Source organism: Sphaerodactylus townsendi, linkage group LG01 (assembly GCF_021028975.2).
Source record: "Sphaerodactylus townsendi isolate TG3544 linkage group LG01, MPM_Stown_v2.3, whole genome shotgun sequence".
Lineage (NCBI taxonomy): Eukaryota > Metazoa > Chordata > Lepidosauria > Squamata > Sphaerodactylidae > Sphaerodactylus > Sphaerodactylus townsendi.
In genome coordinates this window covers 7,534,190-7,540,189 of record NC_059425.1, presented here as the reverse complement: position 1 = coordinate 7,540,189, position 6,000 = coordinate 7,534,190, and positions in this window count along the sequence as shown.

Below are 6,000 nucleotides of genomic sequence, written 5' to 3'. Positions count from 1 at the left end.
CAGTGAGCCGTCAACGAATGGTCTTCCAGTGGTTTAGGTCGGCTCGAAAAGGGGATCAGACAAATCCATGGAGAAGTCTGTCAGTGGCTATTGGCCATGAGGATGGAATGGAACCTCCATGTATCAGGAGCAGGGTATCTTTGCATATGGGTTACACCAAAGGACACCAATACATTCCAGCAGTAATCAAGGCATTCAATGCAAAAGTAGTTCCGCAGCTACTCTATGGCTTTCCAGTCCTTTTCTTAGCCCAAAACACCAGTCTAAACACTCTACACTCTAAATTTCTGCATAGGATTATGGGTTTCCCCAATTGCGTGTCTTATGCAGCCTTACGCATTGAACTAGGCCTATGTTCCTTAACTACCTTGGCTTGGATTAGAGCAACTATATACTGGTTAAAAATCCACCATCATTCCAAGCCAGGCAGTTTCACATGCTTACTGCTCTCTCTGAATAGCTTAATTTCACTTCAAACTGGCATGATAAAATAGTTGATAAGATTACACAGAAATTGGTGCATATCTATGGATGAAATATCAATGTTATTCTTATTTAGAGGCAAAAAATTGTTAAAAAGAAAAAAATTCCTTTGAATGGGATTTATCAAAGATCTTTAATAGCAGCAAATTCAACTTGCTCTTACCTCTAAATCAATCACTAGTTGGAAGCAAAGGGTTGTATGTCTCATTATTTACTTTATATGATTTAATTTTAGATTGAGACGCTTAGCATTCTGCTTTAGCAAGATTCAATATTTTGCCATCTCCATGCTCTACTCGGGAGGGTCGATTCCAAAAAAAATACCAAAGCACCGAAAGATTATGCCCACTCTGCAACAGCATACAAGTAGTAGAAACACTCAGAGCATAATCATGTTTCACTGTCCAAATAGGGAATGCTTAAGGTATAAGTATCGACCATTGTTTACATCTTTTAATGTAGATATGACAGATGATCAAAGGATAAAGTATTTCCTGGATGGATCAAATCAGGATTTTTCTGAATTAGTTGCCAAGTTTCTGTTGGATATAATTGGCACATCTGCTAAGGGAGATTTTTATATTAAATGATGGTTATTTGAGTTGTAACTATGTTATTCTGGTTGTAAAACGTTTCTGGTTACAAATTGTTTTACTGTATGATGCCAATAAAGGCTTTGTGTGTGTGTGTGTGCATATGGGTTACCAGGCGGTGATGACAGAGGGAGGCTTTCACCTCTCTGCCTTGACTTGTATTCGCTCGTGGAGGAACACAGTTGGCCGCTGTGCAAAACAGAATCCCAGAAGAGATGGAACTTTAGAATGGCTCCTCTTACGTTTTCATGGGAGATTGGTAGTGTTGGTTGAAGGGTCACGGTGGGGAAGCTGATCTTCTTTCATGTCTAACCTGCCTTTCTCCTTGATGGGAACCCAAACCAACTTAAAATATAAAAAATGGAGGTCAAAAACCATTCATGCCTGCCTCCCGGCTTCCCGATACCACCCTCTGGGAACGCCATTTGCAAACTGGTGTATATGGCCCAATATGATAACAAGGTTGACCTTTGGTGTGGCTCAATACACACCAGTGAGATGGAGATTCAGGGCTATACCCTTTTCCACCCAAAGATCTAAGTGCGGTCAGTTGTGGTGCTGCAGAAGTGAAAATGGCGCGTTTCTGCAGGCGAAAATAGTCCCAAACGTCCATGAGCTTTAAAAGAATTATTTTCTTCAAAACCATCATTCGGTGCGCTATTAAACGTGGGAGTTTGATAAAAGAGCATTTATATTCCCTTGAACCGTTGTTGGTGAAACTTGCCTTTTTCAAATGGAAACACAACAAGGTAGGCGCTAGGACCCTCGCAGAACATTCTACTACAAGGAAGATCCAGGAAGCGGCGGCGGATGAATTCATAATTCTACTTAAATCTTTTGGTGGACAAGCGTATAGTTGGTAGGATTATTTGACATCCTGCAATTGTTGGGCTGGATTATTTGACATACTGCAATTGTTGGTCGCTGGACTGGATCTGCCATTTGCAGCTCGGATCGGTTTCTTTGCAGTGATTTTTATTTTAAGAGGTCATGATTTGAGGAGGGGGACTTGGGAAGTTATGGCTGGCGGAACTTGCTTCGTGTGAAGTGAGGGAGTTTTCGGTCCCCAGCTGAAAAAACACACAGATGTGTTGGTAGTGTGCCAAACCTGTTAACGAGATGAACTAAATAAAAAAGGCGTGTGTTCCGGCATAGATCTGGCGTGGGTTTTTTTGGTGGCTTTCCGTATCCTTCCCCCTCTTTTAACTCAAGTCACTGAATTCATGTGTGATCTCACTGTCTCATAATGGACAATGGGAAAGATCCTGCAGGGACAAAAATGACACCTTTTCAGGTACGGACAAATTGATAGGACTTTTGTTTCTTCCTCTCTCACAGTTTTTATGTCCCATTAAACTGTGGGTTCAGGCAGGGGCGTATCTGCCTAGAGCAGTGGTGGCAAATCTTTGGCACTCCAGATGTTATGGACTACAATTCCCATCAGCCCCTTCCAGCATGGCCAATTGGCCATGCTGGAAGGGGCTGATGGGAATTGTAGTCCATAACATCTGGAGTGCCAAAGGTTCGCCACCACGGGCCTAGAGACATGCGGTAACCCATGTCCCCGGGCGCAACTAATCTGGTCATGTGGGGGGCGCAAAATCTGCCCCCCACACGACCAGATATCTTCTGCTGCAAAGATGACGAGGCAGCAGTGGGCGGGGCCGAAGTAGGTCAAAGACGACGAGTCTTCGGCCTCCCTTGGCTCCACCCACATCGTAGTCAGGGCTCCACGGAGGGTGGGGCTCCGCCGTGAGCAAGGCTCCATGACCTGTAGGGGGCGCTCGTAAGAGGTTTTGTCCCCAGGCGCCATTTCCCCCCCATACGCCTCTATCAGGACTGATAGAAAGAACTGTTGCTGCATAGAAGGCACAATTAATTTGAATCTGACGAAGGGAACTTTGACTCTCCAAAGCTTATACTCCCAAAACCTTGTTGATCTCCAGCTCAATTAACTTGTGGAATTCATTGCCACACAATGAGTAATGTACACAACCTCGTTTGTGTGCAAAGTGCCGCCAAGTCACTGCTGATTTATGGCAAATCGGTAGGATTCTCAAGACAAGAAACTAATAGAGATGGTTTGTCATTGCCTTCCTTTGCATAGTTGCCCTGCCCTTCCTTGGTGGTCTCCCATCCAACTATTAACCAGGGCCGACCCTGCTTAGCTTTTTAAATTTGATGGGATCAGGCTAGTCTGGGTCATCAAGGGTGGACACCACTGTAGATGGTTTAAAATTGGGATGAGGAAATTCAGGAAGGAGGGGAAAGGCTACCATTCACTAGAATGGCTAAATGGAACCTCCCTGTCCAGAGACAGTATACCTGAGAAGACAGGTTTCTAGTAGACATCACTGCCTGCTTGGAGCGTTTTGTTGGCGGGTGAGGGAGGCATTTGAACCCATTATGTGCACAGATGTAATCTTGAAAATCCTTGTTCTGGAGCAAAGTAGGTCAGAGCAGATGCTATTTTCTATGATTCCTTTTCACCAAGTCTTCCCCCAACATGGAAACAGTTCTTCTCCAATGCAGGAAGGCTTTGAATCTCAGAAAACAGTCATTCTCCATTGGAGGATTTCTTTCTCCCTTGAAGGCATAGCAGAAGACGATCATAGGATCCAACTGAATGGGACTTCGATGCATCCCAGAGAGAATATCTCTCTGTATATGCCATATCTTAAGGGCTCGCCTTACGGAGTTTGTGTAGACAAGACACAGCTTGTGAATACTCAGTGTATGCAGTCTCTGGGATAGAACGGGGCATCATCAGCAACCCTCTCTTTAAAAGAAGAAGAAGAAGAGTTTGGATTTATACCCCACCTTTCTCTCCTGTAAGGAGACTCAAGGTGGCTTACAAGCTCCTTGCCCTTCCTTGCCCCACAACAGACACCTTGTGAAGCTAGGTGGGCTGAGAGAGTTCTCCTGAGAGAATCTGTGACTTGGCTCCAAGGTCACTCAGAAGTGAAATGCAGCAGGGAGTGCAGAAACACATCTAGTTCACCAGATAAGCCTCTGCTACTCAGGTGGAGAAGTGGGGAATCAAACCCGGTTCTCCAGATTAGAGTCCACCTGCTCTTAACCACTATACCATGCTGGCTCTAACTGCTATGATTGACAATACTCTCACAAAAAAGATGTTAGTAGACTGTATATTCCTCCGCCACAGAACTCAACATGCCAGACCTTGATTGTAGATCGCCCCACCAGGGTTATGCTGCCTACCTAGCTCTGCTCCCTTCAATCCATTTGAAAGTCTGATGGTAGTAGTTCAATAAACTATAAATGCTCTTGTCTCAAAGCACCACATTCAATAATGCCACAAAATATTGGGTTTGACAAAGCCGGCGTGTAAAAATGAATAGTAATTCTCATATTCGTTCGGGACTATGTTCTAATGCGGAAGCGTACAGTTTTCTCAACCGTTGCACCTCAAACTGACTGCGCCAACTTCTTCACCTGAGAAGAGACATAGTTATGAAATAAATCTTCAGCTCTCACCATTGGTCCTCATCCTGACCCCGAGAGTTAGTACACGGGTCCCTATATGAGCCTGTGATGTCGTTCTGGCCTTTTGGTAGCTTTGCATGCCAGATAACAAGGGGCCTGCCAACTTCTCCAGCAGGCATTCTTCCAGGCTTCCAAAGAAATAAATCTCCTCTGTAGGAGTTTCCTCCCCCAGACAAAATAAAACAAGACAAGAAAGTTCCCGGCTACAAGGTGTTACGAAAGTCCAATAGCCTTTTTTTATTCAGGAACCAAGGAAGTCTCCCTCAGGTAACTCAAGAGAGACTGGATCATAGTTTCAAGTAGCTTTTCAGACCCCTCCTCGGAGTATAGTTTTCAGCTTCGTGTTGTCCTGACTCAGTTATCTGCTCTCCCTAGCCTCCACAGCTGGTGCTTGTTATTAGCCATTGCCATTAATCACCCTCAGGTGCTTGCATATCCTAGGACAGTGATGGCTAACTCCATGGGGTAACGGGTGCCAGAGGTGGTGGGCACCCCTCCAGAGCTCCTCTGTGGGCACGCCTGCGAAACAGAGCCCCCCCCCCCCCCCCCAACATCTAGGGCTAAACCTGGGTCACTGGGCTTGGATTATTAGCATTAAACTTAAGATCTAGTTCTTGGGGAAGCAGTGTAGGTAACCTTGTTAAGCACTGTTAAACCTCCACTGATTTTCATGCGTAAGAATCCGTAAAGCTGATCCTTTACCTGGGAGTAAGCTCGGTTGCTGGTAATGGGGCTTTGGTTTCTGAGTAAACCCTCCTAGGGTCGGATTCACCCGTTCGAAGAGTTGCACGGCTGCTTCCAAAGCAAAGCTTCACCAACTACCACCAAGCTTTACTCCTGAGTAATGGCATGCCTCTGGAGCTACAACCGTTTTTTCTGTAAACTAAAACCTCAGGATTCAGGTTAAAATTGCCATGTTGGCACTTCTCGCAACAAATAAGTGGGTCTTGCTGCCATTTGGGGTACCTCCGGGTTCTCGAAAAGGTTCGGCCATCACTGTACTAGGAGATAACCTCCTTTTCTACAGGCAACGCCCCAACTGGTAGTGCTAGGGGCTGCCATGCAACTCCTACATACAATCCCCAATTTTTTAAAGTCGTGGGCACCTTTGGAGTTCTGACACATATCAGTGGGTGCAATCACAAAATGGCTGCCACAGGAGGCAGAACCAACTACAGAGTAAGGTTTAAATCCTTCTGATAGTGGCTCTTCAACATTTCAGGGAGAAGTTCTGTTTATCGGGTTGTCTGTTGCACCACAGCTACATGTAGTCCTGCCCACTTCCTAGTGGTCCACCCAAAGCCACCACATTGGGGACCACTGGTTTAGTGGAACAGATGGGTGCAAAATAAATCCTGGACCCTTCGTGTCACTTGGATGGGCATGAGTTTCCTGGGTGCTCCCTCCCACAGCACCA